Source organism: Gopherus evgoodei, chromosome 2 (genome assembly GCF_007399415.2).
Source record: "Gopherus evgoodei ecotype Sinaloan lineage chromosome 2, rGopEvg1_v1.p, whole genome shotgun sequence".
NCBI lineage: Eukaryota > Metazoa > Chordata > Testudines > Testudinidae > Gopherus > Gopherus evgoodei.
Genome location: NC_044323.1, coordinates 45,521,753 through 45,543,367, shown reverse-complemented (window position 1 = coordinate 45,543,367; position 21,615 = coordinate 45,521,753). Strand labels below are relative to the sequence as shown.

At 44.1% G+C, this 21,615-nt stretch overlaps 1 protein-coding gene across 8 annotated transcripts in view; it reads right to left on the bottom strand.

Annotated features, from left to right (window-relative positions):
• The window catches only part of ANKIB1 (ankyrin repeat and IBR domain containing 1), a 199,056-nt gene that overhangs the window by 127,209 nt on the left and 50,232 nt on the right, over positions 1–21,615 (bottom strand). The window contains exon 2 of one of the 8 annotated variants that reach the window (XM_030550550.1): positions 10,782–10,841. The exons of the other annotated variants lie outside the window; for them this stretch is intronic. The gene's annotated coding sequence lies outside the window, so the exon portion shown is untranslated. The remainder of the gene's footprint in view (positions 1–10,781; positions 10,842–21,615) is intronic. 8 annotated transcript variants of the gene reach the window in all.

The following is a 21,615-nucleotide window of genomic DNA, read 5'->3' as shown; positions in this document are numbered from 1 at the left end:
TTAAGACTTTTCTAACTAATGAAGTATCAGCATGGAAAAGCACAAGGTTGTGATGGAATACTGGCTGAATTGTTAAAAAGCATAAAGGATGAAGGCTTGAAAGCCTTTTCAGAGGTAATTTAGAATATGTTTGAGAAAGGAGAATTGCCAACCTCACTGTGTATCCAAATCCCCCAAATGAATACCACAACTGATTGTAAAGATTCTACAGAACAAGCAAGCTAGTATCATATGCCTTTTGGATGTTTTTGCAAGTCGTTCAAGACCAAATACAAAGAAAATTTTATAAGAAAATATGTGAACAATACAGCTTCAACTGTGGAAAGGCAGTAAAAGCCATTGTAAGCCTGAAGCTCATATTAGAAAGATCAACTGAAATAGGGAAAACAGTAACTTGTGTTTCACTGTCTTCCAAGAAGAATTTGACAGAATCTGCTACTACGAACTGTTCAATATATAAAGATCTGCAGCACTGCAGGAGTACAAACTCCAAGTAATGAAACAATTATACTGGAATCAGATGGTGATTATAACGGGAGATGATCTTTGAGATTTTCAAGAGAGGAGTGAGCCAAAGCTGTACGATGTCACTGACTTTATTCAACATTCACAGTGAGTGTTTGATTAAAATTAATTGAGAAAAAGAAGATATTAAGATGAATAGAAAATGAGTGAATAAAAGGGTGAATAAAAATCAATTTAAAAATTTTTTTTTATAAAATGTTTTTTGAGGGAAAAAAACCTATCTTAAGATAGTTTTAATTAAGATACATTAATAGCTCAAAGATCTCTCATCATGGAATAGGTATTATAAATTCTAATTCTATAGTATGAGACAATATATTCATGTATGTTTAAGAAAAGTTTTGTAAATGAGTTCCAATAGATCCTGGATTAGGGATCCAATCTTATGCAGTTCCAGGAGCTTCTGTATAGATTATTTAGGTAATTTTTTTTTTTATCTACCCAATGGTACTCAGTGCTCACTCTAGAAGATACCATCAGAGAGGCTTAGTTTTGCAGTTCTCAAACTGTGGATTTGTGCCTCCAGAGATAACATGCTTATTAACAGTAAAAATGTTTTAAATAAATAAATTAATACGTAGAGGTGAGAAATAGTAGACTTCAACCCTGTTGTCCCTCTGCAAATTTGTGTACATAGAGTCAATCCCTTACTTCTCTCTAAAAGTGCAAAGTTTCAAAAAGTTTGATGAATAGAAAGTTCTTGGGGGAGGAATAGAGCTGGACAAGCATTGAAATCTGGAGATAAATGTGAGAAGGGAGGGACAGGCAGTAGAAATAAAAGTGAAACTGTTTGAGCAACATATTCCAGAAAACGAGGTCTTTCAGAGTACCGCCTTTCACTGATTTAAGATCCACCATACCATTCTCTCACTAGAAGGGAAAACCTATAATGGCAGCAGGCTGTAAAAGAGACCCATTTTGGGAATATTTTAATGACGTTCCTCTACCTGTGGGTAAGACAGGCATGCGTGCAAAATACAAACAGTGCAGCAAAGAAATACAAGGCCTGGTTGCCCGAATGAAACAACATAATGAGAAGTGTTCCTTCTCAGGAGGAAGCTGTGTTGAAGATGATGAAAGGAACATGTCTGAACATGCAGGATCTTTAAGCTGGTACACTTTTTTATTTCATACTTCTTTCTTAAGGACTGCCAGTCTTCCTTCTGGATTATTCTTGAATTCTCATGTTTGAGCAAAAAATATAGTTGTTACTCTACAGTACAATCATTTTAGATGCAGTTGTGATAAAAAATAAACAGCTGAAAGAGACAGATCTTCCTTTTACAATTTCATCTTTAAAGTAGTACTGAGTGTCAGTGAATGAAATGAGTAATACTAAATGAGCAGTACGGTAATAATAATTAAATAATTGCATTGACTTATTTTGTTCAGGAGAATCCATCCTCAACATACAAGATTCTGAAGACTATCCACCTTCAAGATCACCATCATTTTCTATAGTTTCAGTTATCTGCCAATGATAGCATTTCAGTCACATCATGTATGTCACATAGCCACAGTATAGCACCTGTAGCAAAAAGGAAAAAACAAAACAAAAAAAACCATCTCCATCATCCAGAAACAACCACAGAAAAGTTTGTGATAAGAACTAGCAGATTACAAAAAGAGGTAATTGATGAAAAAATTGCCCAGTTTATTTATGCAACAAACTCTCTGTAAAAAATAACAAAACAAACAAACAAACAAAAAACAGGAGTACTTGTGGCACCTTAGAGACTAACAATGTATTTGAGCATAAGCTTTCGTGGGCTACAGCCCACTTCATCGGATGCATGTAGTGGAAAATAACCCACACTTCATTAACATGGTTCAATTATTAAGACCAGGATACAGTCCACCCAAAAGAGTAGATGTCAAAGGCAAACTGATGGATAAAGTGTATGAAAGAGAAATTGAGCAGTGTACAAAAGGCCTAGAGGGTAAAATTGTTAACCTAAGTCTTGATGGGTGGAGCAATATCCACAATGATCCTGTTGTATGTGCTTTTGTGACAACAGAAGAAGGGAATGTCTTCCTTACAGAAACAATTGATACATCAGGAAATGCACATACAGCAGAATACTTACAAGAAGTAGCAGTAAAAGCTATAACAAACTGTGAAAAAAATTTCAAATGTCTGGTACGCGGCTTGGTTGCAGACAATGCTTCAAATGTATCCAAGATGAGAAGAAATTATTTAGAAGAGAGAGTCCCAAGCTAATAACATACGGTTGCAGTGCTCATTTGATGCACCTTCTAGTCAAAGACTTCAGTGTTCCAGAAATAAAGGCTAATGTTAAAATTGCAAAATACTTCCGTAACAACCACTTTGCAGCAGCAGCTGCTCTGAAAAAAATGGCAGGAACCAAGCTAACTCTCCCACAAGATGCGCAATGGACTCAGTAGTGGACTGTTTTGAGCACTATATCAAGAACTGGCCTAATCGGATGACAATTTGTGAACAAAATCATGAAAAATATATATGGTACTGTCACAGCCAAAGTTCTCAACTTTGGGCTTAAGAGAAATCTTGGACACCCTGAAGCCTATATCTGTAGCCTTGCACAAAACGCAGGGAAAATAGCTGTTCTATTGCTGATGCTGTGGGAATTTGGAAGGAACTGAGTGAGATCTTAAAAAGAGAAATATGCAATGACAGAGTTAAATTACAAGCATTAAAAAAATGAATGGGACAAGCACTATCTCCAGCTCATTTTCTTGCAAACATTCTCCATACTTGGTACTAGGGTCAAACCTTAACTGCTGAAGAAGAGGAGCTGGCTATGACATGGATATCCAGCAATCATAATGCCAACTATAATAAACTTAAGAGCTAAGGGTGAACCATTCAAGAAATATATGTTTGCTCATGATGTTTTAAAGAAAGTCACACCAGTGAACTGGTGGAAGTCACTTAATCACTTGGATTCAGAGACTGTTGAAGTAATAATCTCACTTTTAACAGCAGTAGCTTCTTCTGCTAACATAGAAAGAATATTTTCTTCCTTTGGACTAATTCATTCCAAACTGAGAAATCATTTGGGACCTGAAAAAGCAGGAAAGTTTGTTTTTCTTTTCCAGGTTCTGAACCAATAGGAAAATGAAGGTGAAGACAACAGAGTTAGCTGCAGAAGTCAATATTTTAAGTTTCTCATGTTGACTTGGCTGACATAGATGATATAATTTTTGTTTTTAAAAAATATATATTTCATTTAACTATTTTAGTTAAAAACAACTTTAACAAAAACAAACTTGATTTTAAAAAACTTAAATGTTTAACTAAATTCATATGCTCGTTTTGTTAAAAAAATATAGGTTTGTTGGTGAAGAAAAAAAAATCCAGAATACATAACGTCGTTGTTTAGTTAAATAAAATAATTTAAATGTCTGTCTGGTGATGTTCTTGTACTAATACAGCATGGCAAGAAAATCCTCCAAATATTAATGATTAACCTGTTGAATTGGAGATAGTTCACCTCACAATGACTTTGTAAATACCTGCTTCAATTACCTTTGGTAAATGAAATAATTAAAAAAATCATTCGTTTTCTGATACAGCTGTAAAACTAATCTGAAAAGTTTTCAAAATAAATCGCTTTAAAAATGTATAGTGTGTACCTTCTAAAAATGAAACCTACATCTATCTCTGAGGTGTAAAAAAATATGTGTAAAGGTTATAACAACCAACAAGAATGCACTTTTAAGTAGAAATCTATGATTAAATTGAGTTTTCCTGACTAATGATTTAAATCAAATCTACCCTGCTCCCAAGTGTCCAACTCAGGTGGACACACTGAAGGGAGCTCACAGTGTCAATCAGGGATGCTGACAGCTCAGAGGTGCAGTCCCAGGAGGCAATGAAGCTAAGTAGCTTACCCTAGTGAAAGTGTGTAACCTTAACGGGGCGGGGTCCTTGCAGGGACTGTTCCAGAGCTGTTCAAGAGCACTGGACCTGTGGATCTGTGACACTATATAGAATCACTCTGTCAGTGATACGTTATGCTTTACTGTCACTAATATCAAATAAGCATTAATCAAGTTTTTGTTAACAACAGCAGTATATTCTGACCACTATGTCTGAGTTCTTTTTCTATGGCCACTTATTTCCAACCATCAACTGATGGAGATGATCATCAGAAATTTTCTTTAATAAGTACAGTGAAAGTGGCATTTTGGTTCAAGTAAAATGTCTAATTACAAAGAACATCAGGATCCAAGGATTATACTGATGAATCACCATTACCCAAGGAACTGCATACTCAAATGTAGCATCTGCTAAAATTAATGCCCAATATGTTGTTTACCTCTTAAACCTATGAAATGATGTAAAAATCTCTATTTTACAGACGCCCACTGAAATTAGTTCTTTTTGATCTCACAAAATTATAAACACAATAAGATTTTAAACTAGGGCAATATAAATGCCTTTTCAAGTTCACAGATTGTATTTATTTGTGTTCTCTTCACCAAAAACAGCCACTTATTTAGTATTAAAAAGAGATCTGAGCCTTGCAGTTCAAAGGTGGATGGATATGAACTAGGTATTGGCAGACCGAGTTTCTAAGAAGTAAGTCAACTAATATAGCAAAAGGAACAGATGTCATCTGCTGAAGAGAAAGCTGGGAGGATAGTCACATGGAGAATTTGCAACTGGACATATTTCCACATCAAAACCAAAAAGTTAAAAATCTCCATAATTCAAAAAAAAATACAAAAATATATGTACTGAAGATTTCAGTTTTTGCATGTGCAACATCAAATAAGTAACATAAATCAAGAAATTTTCAATATAACAAGAAAACAATCCACCAGTGTTTCAAAGTTACCTAATGAAGATAACAGATTCATATGTCAGAGTTGCTTTGGCCATGTACTGAGTGGTTTTACCTGCCAGTTGTCACTAACCATGCCAGCTATCAAGAGCTCCTCTTGAAACTTTTCTTTTTTTCTCTCAGTTCTGCTCAGGAAGTACATAACAAAAATTTAGAGAGGAACGATGGTCTAGGAAGGAATGGTCATCTTGTGGTTAAGCAGTGAATGGCATGGTATTTTCCAGCAGTGGTTTTTCCAGAGCCAAATACTGTTTTTTTCTGCCCCAGAAAAAAAGTTTTTAAAATAAAAAAGGACTTAACTGGGACTACACAGCACAATACACTTAATTTTAGTTACATATTCAAATTGGGGTTGCATAAAGCAGTAGATTCAGAGATTTAGAGTTGAATGAATAAAAAGTAAAACTGTAGTGGGTGTAATACTAATGTATGTAATTATAGTACTGAACATCAGAATGTCTGTATGTATTTTGGTTTGGTATTTTCTTAAGTAAGTTACACGTCATGACTCATTTCAGTTTTCAATATTATATAAATGAAAGTCAAAAATATTTGATTATGTGAACGTGACAAGAATGCAGAGTTGCAGGCCCGAAGCATGAAGCAATCAGAAGTATGCAGTTTCAGATTGCCAATCCATGTCCATTTGGCCATGTAGCATTCTGCAGCAGAAGACCAACTTTGAGGCAGCGAATAGACCAAACCTATTCCTCAGTTTTGAACGGATAATCTTTTCAAACTTTGGATACATTCCATACTTGCTGAACCTGCTGGACACTGATTCAATTATTTTTCCCAGATTCCTGGTTTAAATCGGGTTTAAGCCAATATATATCAGTGCTGTGTCCTAAACTAGTTTTTCCACGGGAAATCGCCAACCCTGGAAATTGGACAAGATGTCTGAAGAGGGGACACATTTTGACTTTCCTCGTCTAAAACTTCAAGATACAATACTCAGATCACCATTTACATGGTAACAACACAGGTGACCTGAACCACTTTACACATTACAGAACACTTGTCTCAACCAAATACCAAAAATTAAAAAAAAAGGGAAAATAAATATTTCCTGTTCCCAAATCACTGGAAAATATACTGAACTCACCATGGCTACTTCCTCATGAGAAAAGATGCATTAACAGCATGTCTCAAAAATTATTCCAAATTCAGCCAGGAAGCTCACAAGATTTGTTCTATCCTAGATACAGTTTTCTGCATAACACCTTAGCCAGCACTGCTCACACTCAACCAAGTTCCTGATCCCCATCAGTCTGAGACACACCCCATGGTTTGAACATCAGTCTGCACAGACCTCTTCCCAACCCACCACTCATATAAGCCCCAGAAGAGTTAGTTACCAAGACAGCGGGAAAAGGAATCAAGGAGGGTGTGTGTGTGTGAGAATGAAATTGGCCAAGATGGTCTTACCCTATCTGTGCAATACTGCTTCTGATGTTAAAACATTTTTGGTCACATCTTTCTTATGCAACACACTGGCAATCTCACTGAAATTCCCTTTTATGTTATTAATTTGCTAGGAGATGCCCTAGTAAAATGTCTGAAAGATTTATCAGAACTCAAGAAGAAAATGCTGCAATATACATTCTTCAGGAAGTCACGGAGGAATTACGTTCTTATTTGATACAACAGGAAATTTCAGACTAGGCAGATTCACCTGAACCATCATCTTTTCAATTCATATGGAAGCAGCACATACTTCCCTAGTAAATACTAATTAGTTGACCAACACCCTCTTGTGGAGGCTTCTCAGCCAGACAGTAAACACATTTGGCAGCCCAAGACTTTGTTCTTGCATGGAAAGCCTAACAATGTTTTCACCTCCAGGTGGGTTGGTATTGTCACTGAAAGATGGACATTAGAGAAAAATTTTTTAAAAGCACCTTTCGTTGAACTTCCCCCATCCTTCCTCTTATCCATACCGAAACTTTTCCTATAAATTGTCATCCCGGCTGTTCATTCAAAGAGAGAAAGTTATTTCTCCTCCAGATTCTTCACAGCTACTAAATGAGGTGCCCTGTGCTATAGATCTCTGTTCTAAAACTGTCACTAAGAAAAACTCATTTCCAGATGGAAACCTTTGCGCTTCTGATCAAGAAAGTAGTCCAACAGGACTTTCTCAGACCTGCTGATCTCCCTCAATATCACCAACATCTCCACCAGCAAAGCTTCCTCCACTTCAGTCTAGGACCAAAGATCACAGTTGACAGTAATGCACTTTGGTCGTTGTTCTTCACCTTGTGTATTCACAAGATATTTAACAAAGTAGTATTGAGCTTGAGAAAAGAGGCGTAAAGGTCTGTCATTACTTGGAAAGCTTCCTGGTAAAACTGCCAACATCCAAAGTCACAGCACATCATACACAGCAAATTGCCACATCCCCTGACATACAGAAATGAAGTCTCTAAATGAGAGTCATTCACAATCAAGGCAAAGCTGAGTGGCTCAGCAAAAGATTGGAAACAATATTGTCAGAAAATCATTGAGTAGATGGCATCCAAATGCTTTCTTCACTAACTGGATCTAGTCACGGTTAAAAAAAAAATAATAAGTGTCCCATTTTCTCTTCATAACACTGAAATCCACAAGAATGGAATAGGAATCTGCTCAAATTTCCCTGGACAGGTTTTAAGGCACACATCTTCTCTTTAGTCCCTTTAGCCTAATAAAAAAAAAATTGCTCCTCCCCCCGCAAAAAAAAAACAAACTATCCCCACATGCCAATTTACACAATTTTGTGTTTATTTACTGGAAACAGCAAATGAGACTCAGGGTGTTCACACTGCTTTTTGGACCACTGAAAGTTTCATAATAAAATACTGGTAACTTAAGGGGGGGGAGTGGCGGGTTTGGACAAACTTGCTTAATCTAATATCAAAACTCGAGTTATGGCCGACTAAACACTCCACTAAAATAAATGGGGCAGCTTACATTTCTGGGTAGGAAATCAATGCAATTGGCTTCAGATCAAACAAAACACCAATGTATTGATTGCCAAACTGAACTTAGCATCCTGGAGGTAATTTCTACATTTTATTTATTGATTTTAGCATTTAAAGAAAGGAATACATCAACTCAGAGCTTTGCTTGCCAGAAAGGAATAGAAAAATATAAGCAACTGAAACATCTTAAACACATTCTCGTTGAGTCAGCCGAACACAAAAATAAGATCAAGTATTTCAGCAAAATTTTAAAATGATCCAAACAAATACAAGTCCCACTTACTTTGTCCTCCACTTGGAAGAGGAGAAAAAGAAGAGACATGAAGAGATAAGGATGCAGAAATAAAAGTTGGCTACTGCAAGAGGTTCTGAGTATGTCAACTATTTTAGTTTTTTCAAGTAATATTAATAATTGAAACAAGTGAAACCAGGCCATATTGCATAAAATAGTGTGAAGTGGACTTAGAGTGGCTGGAGATGACAGAGGAATTCTCCACTGATCTAAGTCTGGTGAGGGCAGCTCCACCTCCTATGCCAGCAGTTCCTACCACTCCTGGCATAATAGGATGTGCGACACTGGCAGACCCGGTGTCAGCTTAGGCCAAAGGTGTCAGCTGAGAACTGTCAGATTCTTAGCTGGAAACCAAGTCAATTCACTTGCGTATAAGTACAGATCCAAGTGATTGTTAAATGTACAAGAATGTACTTGGTGTTTAAACTTCATGAAAACTAATGGGATATTACATGCATTCTTTCTACTTATCTGTATCCTGTTATAATGCAATAACAAACATTTATATTGTAACAAAAATAACCCATCAAACAAGAAAGAAGCCTTAAGTAATGCAAATGAAGAACTTCAACAAGAAAAGATTAATTCCTGCATATTTGGAAGCACATGGTCATTCTGCCAGATAATCGGAGACCCAGGCCTCTAAATGTGCTCCTCTCTCTCTCCCAATCAAAGAAAGAGCCCACATGGGTACTAACCCTGTCGGTTTGTTTTTTGAGACAAAAAAAGTTGTAAATATGGATTCAGGAAAAGATCCTTCATCTCTGGACTGTTTGGATTCTAACAAGACAGAATAAAAAGTGAGAAGATTCCAGGCAGCCTCGAGAGACTTTTGGGAAACTGGCAGATTACCACATCACTGCTACCATTTGGAATTATGGACCTTGATTTACCTGTATATATATATTTTACCAGCTTTAACATCTCAATAACTCATTTCTTTTCTTAACTAATAAATCTTTAGTTAATTTACTATAGAATTGGCTACCAGCACTGTCTTTGGTGTGAGATCTAGGATGCAACCTGATCTGGGTGAGAGACAGGTCTCTTGGGACTGGGAGTAACCTGGAATGTGAGAGATTTTTGGTGTGACCGTTTATCACAGTCCAGCTTGCCTGTCTAAAGGGACTGTCCCTGACTATTATAAGACTACTGCAGTACTTTGGGAGTTCACATTTAGTACTGGGTTTGTGAAATCTAATTATAGAACATATCACCAGTTTGGAGTGTCTACCCTGAAGTAGGCACTCATGGTCACATGCCACTCCAGGCAGCATGACAGGTACATCAGGGCATTCTGGGGACAATGTGTGTGCCGGACAGGAAGGAGATGCAGTGGAGTGAAGTGCCACTATGTATGGTCCTCCTCTAGTATAAACTCCCTGAGGATGCCAGCAGCCTAAAATTAGAGCTGCCCTGTGCAGTTCTAACTCGTGTCTGGCCTTGGTGGCTCTGAATCTAGGAGCTGCAACTGACTTCCTGCAGATTCACCTCCCCTCAACATTCAAGTGCAGATCAGCCAGAGTGGAGAATCTGCGCCAAGATCTTTAAGTACCTTATATGTATACTACTCAAAAGTATCAAATTACTGCTTAAAAAAGGAACTCCATACCACTAATTGAAAGCTGCAGTTTACAAAGACTGCATATGCTCTTACATGGCAATATATAAAAATAAAAAATTAATTTAATCCAGTCAAAAGTATTCCCAAACCATTTAACTACATAACCAGATTCAAGTTTCAGTTTAGCGTATACCTGTCAGTTAAGCTATAAACGTACAAGTTTCATTCAACTATATATAACTAATAACCAGTTTCAAGTTTCATCTGGTTCAGAAGCACGTGGCTTCAGAACTGCATTAAATTCCACTCACATCCAATGGGAGTCATAGGTGTTCAACATCTCTGAAAATAAGGCCACTTTTATTTGAGTGCTAATGTTAGGACACGCAAATCTGAGATTTTAGAGACTTGGAGGCTTCTTTGAAAAGCTGGTCCTGGATATTATGGACCAAATAGGTGTCATTTATTGTCTAAAGTTCCTTACTTGCAATTAATAATTGAATTAACTACAAGCTAGTTTCCTGAATCCTCTTGATACCAAAGCATTAGAACCCATTTTATTGAAAGAATTTCTTAACCTATAACCACTACTTTTGCCATTCACTCACTTGTTTCAGACACTGTTCTCCTTCACATCAGTGGATATATATTCAGGGAGACTTCTTCCCCTAAAATGTAATTACAGTAGAACCTCAGAGTTATGAACACTAGTGTTACAAACTGACCGGTCAACCACACAGAAAGGAAGGAAGGAAAAGCAAATACAGTATAGTATTGAGTTAAATGTAAACTACTAAAAAAATAAAGGGAAAGCTTTAAAATAAAATTGGCAAGATAAAGAAACTGTTTGTGCTAGTTTTATTTGAATTAAGATGGTTAAAAGCAACATTTTTCTTCATAGTAAAGTTGCAAAGCTGTATTAAGTCAATGTTCAGTTGTAAACTTTTGAAAGAGCAACCATAACATTTCCTTCAGAGTTACAAACATTTCAGAGTTACAAACAATGTCCATTCCCAAGGTATTCCTAACTCTGAGGTTCTACTGTATGTCAGAATCCTCTTCAATATTTATCAAGTTAAGTAGCCTCAAGTTACAAACACTGACTTGACTTTTCCCAAGAATTGAATCTTTTTAATGTAGGATCTTTCATTCCTTGGTAAAAATCTTTGGGGTCTTTTTCTGCTATTTAGTTTACCAATGTGCTTTTCTAGAGTTACCATTACCTGCACAATCTTACTTTCCATGTACTCCAACCTGACTTCCTGACCACTGAACCCACAGAAGGAGCTAGTCAAATCTGGATTTAAATTTGATGAAATACTTGTTTACCTACTTAATGGAGCAACTATTGAACTCCTGTAAGTTTGAGAATAACAGTGTGTACTTCACACCAAATAAAACACAGATAGAGACAACAGAATTTAGTTAATACTTACGTTGTTAAAAAGTAGAGCAGACATACGACGGATTCAGGGTGCTGGTCTGTACTTAGTGGGGTTATTAATTTCAAGTGATGCAATTAACAGTAATAAGTGAATTTATGAGAGCTGTTTTGTCCCAAATATATCGTATTCTAAGTCCTGTGTATGAAACTCTGTCCAAAGAGCATTAAACTTGATCAAGATACAGTACAACACTGGAGCAGATTCAGGACAGAGTCTATAGAATGAACCAAGCTGATACAGGGAAAGTGTTCCCATACTATTTTTTTGTCCTTTGACATATTGCTATTCCATCAGGGAAACAGCTCAAAGCAAAAACAAAAAACTCCATGAAAAAAGAACAAACTTCTACAACCAACAGTTTGGAGAAAATGTGTCCAATGCCATCATGGAGCCAATCCCACTTCCATCTCTCATTTTAACTGACAGTTTGTGAGAATTTTCCAGACAGTGAGTAAAGGATTATGCTAAACTGTTCTCTTGCTAGACATCTGAAAATAAAAGCACCTCACTCATTACTCAGCTAGAAGCTTCTTCAGAAGTCCTATAATTATATTATAAAGCAGTTTACAAATAGGTATTGGCTTCACTTTTAAACTAAAACAAAAATATAGATGTCTTAGTTCAACTCTTTCTCACCATTTCAACTCTATATGTTAAAAATGCAACAATGCTTGCCCAAGACAGTTTTACATCTAGTTCTAAGTGTGGAATTTTAAATCAGTTAAGCATTCTAGCTGGCTGAGTATCCTTTACTGTATTATAGTCAAGGGAGCTAGATTTATTTTATTTTATATTTTTAGCTTTTTTAAGCCACTTGGTGCCACTTATACAGTGCAAAGTGTCCTTAATAGACTGGAAAATCCAGATCCTTGTCATGTTTGAAATTTTAATACTGTTTGAGAAACTTAGATAATTGACTGTTATTTATTTTTAAAAATAGAGCACAGTCTGTAAATTTGCTAAGCCAACCTGGCACTAGAAAAGGTTCAGAAAAGGACAACTAAAATGATTAGGGGTTTGGAGAGGGTCCCATATGAGGAAAGATTAAAGAGGCTAGGACTCCTCAGCTTGGAAAAGAGGAGACTAAGGGAGGATATGATAGAGGTATATAAAATCACGAGTAACGTGGAGAAAGTGGATAAGGAAAAGTTATTTACTTATTCCCATAATACAAGAACTAGGGGTCACCAAATGAAACTAATAGGCAGCAGGTTTAAAACAAATAAAAGGAAGTTCTTCTTCACGCAGCACACAGTCAGCTTGTGGAACTCCTTACCTGAGGAGGTTGTGAAGGCTAGGACTATAATAGTGTTTAAAAGAGAACTGGATAAATTCATAGTGGTTAAGTCCATAAACGGCTATTAGCCAGGCTGGGTAAGGAATGGTGTCCCTAGCCTCTGTTTGTCAGAGGATGGAGATGGATGGCAGAAGAGAGATCACTTGATCATTGCCTGTTAGGTTCACTTCCCTCTGAGGCACCTGGCATTGGCCCTTGTCGATAGACTGATACTGGGCTAGATGGACCTTTGGTCTGACCCGGTACGGCCGTTCTTATGAGTATTTCAATGCCATATAATTCCTAATGTGACCCACTGGTTTAATAGTAATTTTTCTGGAGCATACTATTTTTGCTAATCCATTTCACATCCATACCAACCTCTCCCTTAGATGTCTTTATAAGCTCCATGATTTTTCTCATTTTACAGACACTGAGCCTTGTCTCTGAATTTGATTGATCAAGATTAACATGTTCTACTCATTGAAATACTTAATGCTGTGTTTTGCTGTGTTTGTCCGGAGAAGGGAGCCTACCCCTTTTATTCTGGTAGCTGAATATAGTGTTCTCTAGATGGTTAACATAGTGGTTTCTTAAGTGTTCAGAAATAATTTTCCATTATTCAGCAGATATGTATTAATAGTAATACAATAACTACTCCTCTCACAGGAAATATCAAGCAATAGAGCTTGGAATGCAGGAGAGTGAAAAGATGACATATATGCACAAGATACAGGTCTGTCGCAACTTATGCGCATTTAACATGCACGATTTCAGCTTTACACTGAAGGGCTGGAGTCCGGGGGAGCGTGGCCTCAAGTGGAAGAGAAGTGGCCTCAAGATTTAAAGGTCCTGGGGCACCAGCTGTGGCTGGGAGTTCCAGGGGCTTTAAATTACCCAGGGGGCTCTCAGCTGCAGAGGTGGCTGGTAGCCCCTGGTGCGAACTAAAGGGCCCAAGGCTCCAGCCACCGTGGAGCTCCAGGCCCTTTAAATGCCAACTGCCAAAGCTGTGGGCAGGATTTAAAAGGCTCTTCCGGCCTCCCCACCACAGCAAGAAGCCTGGTGGAGCCCTTTAAATCCCGCCCGCAGCTCTGGCTGCCAAAGTTGCGGACCAGCATTTAAAGGGCTTCTCCGGGCTCCCTGCAGTGGCGGGACACCCAGCAGAGCCTTTTAAATCCTGCCCGCAGCTCTGGCTGCCAAAGCTGCGGGCCAGCATTTAAAGGGCTCCTCCGGGCTCCCTGCAGTGGTGGGAAGCCCGGCAGAGCCCTTTAAATCCTGCCCGCAGCTCCGGCAGTGGGGCCAATGCAGCATTTAAAGGGTTCCTCTGGGCTCCCCACGGCGGTGGGAGCCCGGAGGAGCCCTTTAAATGCCGCCCCGGCCCGGCCGCTGGAGTTGTGGACGGGATTTAAAGGGCTTGAGGATATAATTTTCAGTATGCGGTTTTCGCTGTATGCGATAACCACAGAATGGAACCCCCACGTATGATAAGACTTGCCTGTACTACGAAGCATAGGGGTCTACGAGAAATTTTAATAGACATGATACATAGATGAAATACCAATATACTGAAACAGACGCAGAAGTTAGCATGATTATACATGTCTATTTTAAAAAAAAACAATCAAAGCAAAAATATACCACATGATGAACATAGTATGGACCTCCAGTAATTGAAAAGATCTTCAAATACAAATTACCTAAAATGCATTTATTTTTGGTGATTATTTCCCAGCAGTAAATGAAAAAACATTTCAATGTTCAGAGGATTCTCTCATCTCCACAATTTCCAGTACCTACCCTTCCTATAAAAATGGACTTGGGGAAAACTACTTTTTCCCTTTTTACAATTTATTTGATAGGCAGGCATATACTAACTGTACATCCAGATGACCCGCTGGATCGGTGGGCAGCGATCGATCTATCGGGGATCGATATATCGAGTCTCGTCTAGACACGACATATCAATCTCTGAACGTGTGCCTGTCAACTCGGGAATTCCAACAGGGCAAGTGGAGGTAGCAGAGTTGCTGGGGGAGCCGCAGCTGTCGATCCCGCACCGTGAGGACAGGAGGAAAGTCGAAATAAGATATGCCGACTTCAGCTAAGCTATTCCCATAGCTGAAGTTGCGTATCATACATCGATACTCCCCCCACCCCAGTGTCAACCAGGACTAAAGTCCAATTCCTTCTAAACCAGACTAATTTTTAGATAGAAAAGGCTACATTTCTTTATAGTGCTCCCCTCAAAGATGATTTGCAGCCTTAGAGAAATAATAGAAATTGGCAAATTCCGCTCTCCAAGTACGGTCAACCAACATACTCTTACCAAGATTAAAAGCTCATATATATTAAGGGCCAGATTTCATGCAGTGGAACTCCATTTCTGTGGGAGAAATTTTGCACCAGAAAACAACTGCACCTAAAGGCTTAAATATTTGTAGCAGGTTATATCATTGACAATGTGTGTTCAGAAAAAGACGGTTACTCACCTTTGTAACTGTTGTTCTTCGAGATGTGTTGCTCATATCCATTCCAGTTAGGTGTACGCGCCGCGCGTGCACATTCGTCGGAAAACTTTTACCCTAGCAACTCAGTGGGCCGGCAGGTCGCCCCCTAGAGTGGCGCCACCATGGCGCTCCATATATACTCCTGCCGGCCCACCCGCTCCTCAGTTCCTTCTTGCCGGCTACTCCGACAGTGGGGAAGGAGGGCGGGTGCGGAATGGATATGAGCAACACATCTCGAAGAACAACAGTTACAAAGGTGAGTAACCGTCTTTTCTTCTTCGAGTGATTGCTCATATCCATTCCAGTTAGGTGAATCCCAAGCCTTACAAAGGCGGTGGGGTCGGAGTGAAAAGTGGCAGAATAAAACTGCTGAGCCAGAGGCTACAGCCTCTCTTGACTGCTGAACCAGGGCATACTGCGAAGCAAAGGTATGGACCGAGGACCAATGGAGCTTCGCGACAGATCTCGTGGGTAGAAACACGAGCCAGCAAGGCGGCAGATGAAGCCTGAGCCCTGGTAGAATGCACGGTGATGTGGCTTGGGGAAATATGAGCCAAATCATAACAAGTGGGGATGTCCGCCATCACCCCAGATGAGATCCTCTGAGAGGAAAACAAGCAAGCCCTCTCTTTGGCCCGCTACCGGGGCAGAGCTGGGGCACCTTAGGAAATGATTCTGTCAGCACAATATAATGCGAGCACTCCACAGATGTTCAAGGAGTGCAACGGGTATGCCCATTGCGTTGAGCTGTGGGTAACATGAAAGGCCAAAACACCTTAGGGAGGAAAGCCGGGTGCGGTCATAACTGCACCTTGTCTTTGCGGAACCTTCGTAAGAGCTCTGATCTCAGAGACTCGTCTGGCCAAGACTAGGTTGAGGTCCCAGGGCGGGGCTGGGCGGCGCACCCGAGGGTGCAAGCGCTCCAAGCCCTTGAGGGACCTCGAACCCATAGCGTGTGGGACACTGAACGTCCATTTTAGCCTGCTGGAAGGTAGGGATGGCTGCTGAGAGTATCCTCAGCGATGATACCGCCAGATCCTGCCGCTGAAGGCCAGAGGCAGGCCAAATAGAGGGATCGAGACCTCAGCAGGAGCAAGATCGAGCGTACTGCAGCTGTAAAGGAAACGCTTCCACCTGGCCCGGTACGTTGACCAGGTGGAAGGCTGCCTGTCACCCCGACTCAGGTACGCAGGAGCCACCATGAGGCGAAGGGGCTGCAGGTCCGAGTGACGAAGCCTGTCATTGCCCTGAGTGATGGGGTCTGGGCTGACAGGCCGAGCAACGTGGTATGCCAGTGCTGCCTGGACCACTCTGGAGTGATCATGATGATGCGCACTCTGCCCCTGCGGAGTTTAAGCAGGACCTAACGAACCAGTGGGAACAGTGGGAAGGCATAATGCAGTTGGCCGTTCCACGGCATCAGGAATGCGTCCAAGATCGATTCCGAGGAGAGACCTTGGAAGGAGCAGAACACCTGGCATTTCCTGCTCTCGCGGTGAGCGAATAGGTCTGTGTGAGGAACCATCTCCACTTCCGGAAAGCGGGACGCCTCACATGGGGCAGAGTGATGACTCGTAAGACATGAAAGACCTGCTGAGTCAAAGAGTTAAGACGTTCCGAACGCCTGGGAGAAAGGACGTCGCCAGCTCCATCGAGTGGGCCATGCAAAAGACCCGGAAATGGATGGCCTCCTGACAAAAAAGGGGGGAGGACTATGTCCCCCCTGAATGCTTATGAAGCACCTGGCCATTGTGTTGGCTGTAAACACCGAGATACAACGGCCTCGCAGCTGCCGCTGGAACCCCTGGCATGCCAGGCGGACTACTCTCATTTTTGGGGCATTAATGAGGAATGCCAGCTCCCTAGAAGACCGAAGGCCTTAAGCTCGGAGGTGACCATGAGCACTCGAGCAGAGAGATGATGCGTCCGCCGTCAGGGGCAGTGAGGGCTGGGGCGGATAAAACCGCATCCCTGTCCACACCAAGGAGGGAGTTAGTCACCACTCTAGGGAGCCTAAGGCGTTCGAGGGAACGGTGACTACCATGACCATTGGCTCCCTGTCCAAGCGGTACGCCGAGGTGGGCCGGACTTGGAGAGGACGGAGGCAAAGCTTGGCGTGTTTGGTTACAAACTTGCGGGCAACCATGGACCCAGGAGACTGAGACAAGAATGAGCTGAGGTCGTTGGGAAAGCCTTCAGACCTCAGATGATTGTTGCCATCGCCTAAAACCGCAGTTGTGATAAGCAGGCTCCGGCTAGGTAGGAGACCAAGATAGCCCCTAGGAAGCCCAACCTCTGCGTGGGAACCAGAGTGGATTGCTCTATAGTAATCATCAGGCCTTGACCTGTGAATAAGACCGTGACGATGCCCACGGGCTTAGTGGTTTGTGTCTCAGAGTCTCCTCGGATAAGCGAATCGTCCCAATACGGAAAAACGCATATCCGACATCAGCGACGGTAGGCGGCGACTATGGCCGTAAACCGGGAATATTCACTGCTGGCTATAAAGCGGAGGCATCTCCCGTGCGGAGGGAAGATGGCATTGCGAAAGTACGCGTCCTTCCTATCCAGGGCGGCATAGTAGCCCCCAGGAGGCAAGGATGGAATAATGGTTCCCAGGGATACCCTGCAGAACTTCAACCTTATCCCAAACCGGTTGAGTCCATGCAGAACCAGGGAGGTCTGAGACCTGTGTTCGAGTGGGGGACTAGGGCATAACGGGAGTAAAACCCCTAGCCCCTTTCGTCCGCTGAAGGGGGACAGGGCTGGAGCAATTTAAAGGTGATACCTATGCTCCATCGTGCGCAGGGCCCAGCGATCTAAAAGTAACTGGGGCCATGCCAGGAGAAAGCGGGATCGGGATCCCGTCCTGCGACTGGTACGCCGCCCTCCGGCGAACCTTGGAAGGTCCGTCTTTGGTCCCAGTGGTAATTGCGAGGGACCTTGACTTTGGCTTTTTAGGGGGCCTGACGTTTGTCTGCGACCACCTTGGCCTTGCCGTTTTCCAGAGTTCTGTCTCTGGCTAGGCACAGAGTATGGCGGCTGGGGCCATAAAGGCCTACGTTTGGTCGCTGGCGTATACATGCTAAGACGCATTAGGACCCTATTGTCCAGCAGGCTTCGCAGTCTGGGGCTGTCTCTGCCGCGAAGATGCCTTTACCAACAAGGGGTAAATTCTTTCCCCCGTCCCCCAAGACGGCAGCGAACTCCAGGTGGGAGGTTTGAGGGAGAAACTCCTTCACCCAGGTGCTATAATTATCACAGCTAAGCAAGGCTTGTTGCTTTGCTACCCAGAGCTGCAGGGCCCCTGCAGAGTACACCTTGCATTCGCCAAGGCTCTTTCTGCGTCGGGGCTGGCGCCCGCTGGCCATCATATCAGGATCGTGGTCCTGAGCATAAAATCTGCGCATATGGGATGACACGGATGCGCGTCCGGACGGCCATGGAGGTACTAAAAGAAGGCACGGGCCAAGTCTCTGACTCACTCGGACCTTGCCCAACTCGGCACCGGGGACCGGCATCGGGAGGCGTATCGGTACCTGGAACGAGATCCAGACCCGCAATCAGAACGGTGTCGGGAGGTCGACCGAGATCTCGAGGCTCGGAGAAGAGCTACAGGAGTCAAGGTACCTGCCCTGGTGCCAGATGTCGGAACGGTGCCGATAGCGGGTCGGCGAACGGGATACCGACCGGTGCAGCGAGTGTGACCAGTACCGAGGAAAACAGCACCGGGACTGCCAGTGGTGTCCGGCGTGCCGACAGGACTTGGAGTGTCTGCGGGACCGTGATCATGAACGGTGCCGCTTTGCTATACTGACAGGGGACAGTCCCTTGAAGAGACTGTATTACCCGTACCGGCGGTGCCCGGGTCAGGCAGCACTGACTCTGTCATGGCACTGAGAGCCCTCGCCGTTGGTAACATCTCCGGCGTGCAGGGAACAGCAGGCTCAACCACAGTGCGTACTGGGGAGCTGTCAGGCACCGGATTCGACGGCCCTCGTGGGGCCGGGATCCACGGTACCGAGGTCGTCAGAGCTTCGGTAGGTGTCGGTGCCGGGCGAACCGAGTTAGATAAGCTGTCTGGCTGCGGTGCCGTCAGCACTGAAGCAGCGGGAGTAATACGCTCAACCACGGCGCGTGCCGGGGAGCCGTCGGGCACCGGATTCGATAGCCCTTGTGGGACTGGAATCGACGGTGCCGATGTTGTCGGTGCCTCAGAGGCTTCGGTTGGCATGGAAGCAGCCGGAGCAGGAGCTCAACCACGGCGCGTGCCGGGGAGCCGTCAGGCACCGGATTCTACGGCCCTTACGGGACCGGGATCGACGGTGCCGACGTCATCGGTGCCGCAGCAGGTGTCGGTGCCGGGCGCTCCGATTTAGACTAGCCCTCTGGCTGCGGTGCCGTTGGCACGGAAGCAGCCGGAGCCTTAGCTCGACCACGGCGCGTGCCGGGGAGCCGCCAGGCACCGGATCCTACGGCCCTTGCGGGACCGGGGATCGACGGTGCCGACGTCATCGGTGCCGCAGCAGGTGTCGGTGCCGGGCGATCCGACATAGACGAGCCCTCTGGCTGCGGTGCCGCTGGCACGGAAGCAGCAGGAGCAATACGCTCAACCACGGCGCGTGCCGGGGAGCCGTCAGGCACCGGATTCTACAGCCCTTGTGGGACCGGGATCGACGGTGACGACGTCATCGGTGCCGTAACAGGTGTCGGCGCCGGGCGATCCGACTTAGACGAGCTCTCTGGCTGCGGTGCCGCTGGCACGGAAGCAGCAGGAGCAATACGCTCAACCACGGCGCGTGCCGGGGAGCCGTCAGGCACCGGATTCTACGGCCCTTGTGGGACCGGGATCGACGGTGACGACGTCATCGGTGCCGTAGCAGGTGTCGGCGCCGGGCGATCCGACTTAGACGAGCTCTCTGGCTGCGGTGCCGCTGGCACGGAAGCAGCAGGAGCAATACGCTCAACCACGGCGCGTGCCGGGGAGCCGTCAGGCACCGGATTCTACGGCCCTTGTGGGACCGGGATCGACGGTGACGACGTCATCGGTGCCGTAGCAGGTGTCGGCGCCGGGCGATCCGACTTAGACGAGCTCTCTGGCTGCGGTGCCGCTGGCACGGAAGCAGCAGGAGCAGTAGCTCAACCACGGCGCGCGCCGGGGAGCCGTCAGGCACCGGATTCTACGGCCCTCGTGGGACCGGGATCGACGGTGCCGACGTCGTCGGTGCCGGGCGAGCCATCTTAGACGAGCTGTCTAGCTGTGGTGCAGCTGGCACAGAAGCAGCAGGAGCAGTAAGCTCTACCACGGCGCGAGCCGGGGAGCTGCCAGGCACCGGATTCCATGGTCCTGGGGGACTGGAATCGACGGAGCCGAAGTCATCGGTGCCTCTGCAGGTGACGGTGCCGGATACGCAACTTAGGCGAGCTCTCTGGCTGCGATGCAGGTGGCACGGAAGTAGCGGGAGCAGGGGGCTCAACCGCGGCGCGTGCCGGGGAGCCGCCAGGCACCAGCAGGAATCGTAGACTCTCTCGACCTCGGAAGAAGGGAGCGGTGCCGAGTCGACATCGGTGCCGGCGATGGGTCGGTGCCGAAAGGCCTTGGCGGTACCGGCGGGGTCCGGTGCCGAGGAGGCGCTTCTGCCCGCCGCTTGAACATCGCTCCGCGCCCAAGGTGGAGGGGTAAGTGAAAGTCCCGCACCTTTGTGTTCTCGGCTTAAAAGCCTTGCAAATGGGGCACTTATCTGTCAAGTGTGATTCCCTGAGGCACTTCAAACAGGAGTCATGTAGATCTCTCTTCGGCCGCGGCTTCTGGCAAGCCGGGCCCCTCTTAAAACCCGGTGAGCCATGCATGGCTCCGGCACTGGGCTCATGGAAGGGGCTACTTCCTGAACCCCGCTAACTAAACTAACCATGTTAGCAAAGGAAACACGTATAACTATACAAATATATATATATAAAAGTGTTATAACTGCATAATTATATACGAGAAAACGAGTAGCTAGGGAAGTGGAGGTCAGCTAAGCCGCGCTCCACTGTTCCAACGACCGACACGGGCGGTAAGAAGGAACTGAGGAGCGGGTGGGCCGGCAGGAGTATATATGGAGCGCCATGGTGGCGCCACTCTAGGGGGCGACCTGCCGGCCCACTGAGTTGCTAGGGTAAAAGTTTTCCGACGAATGTGCACGCGCGGCGCGTACACCTAACTGGAATGGAT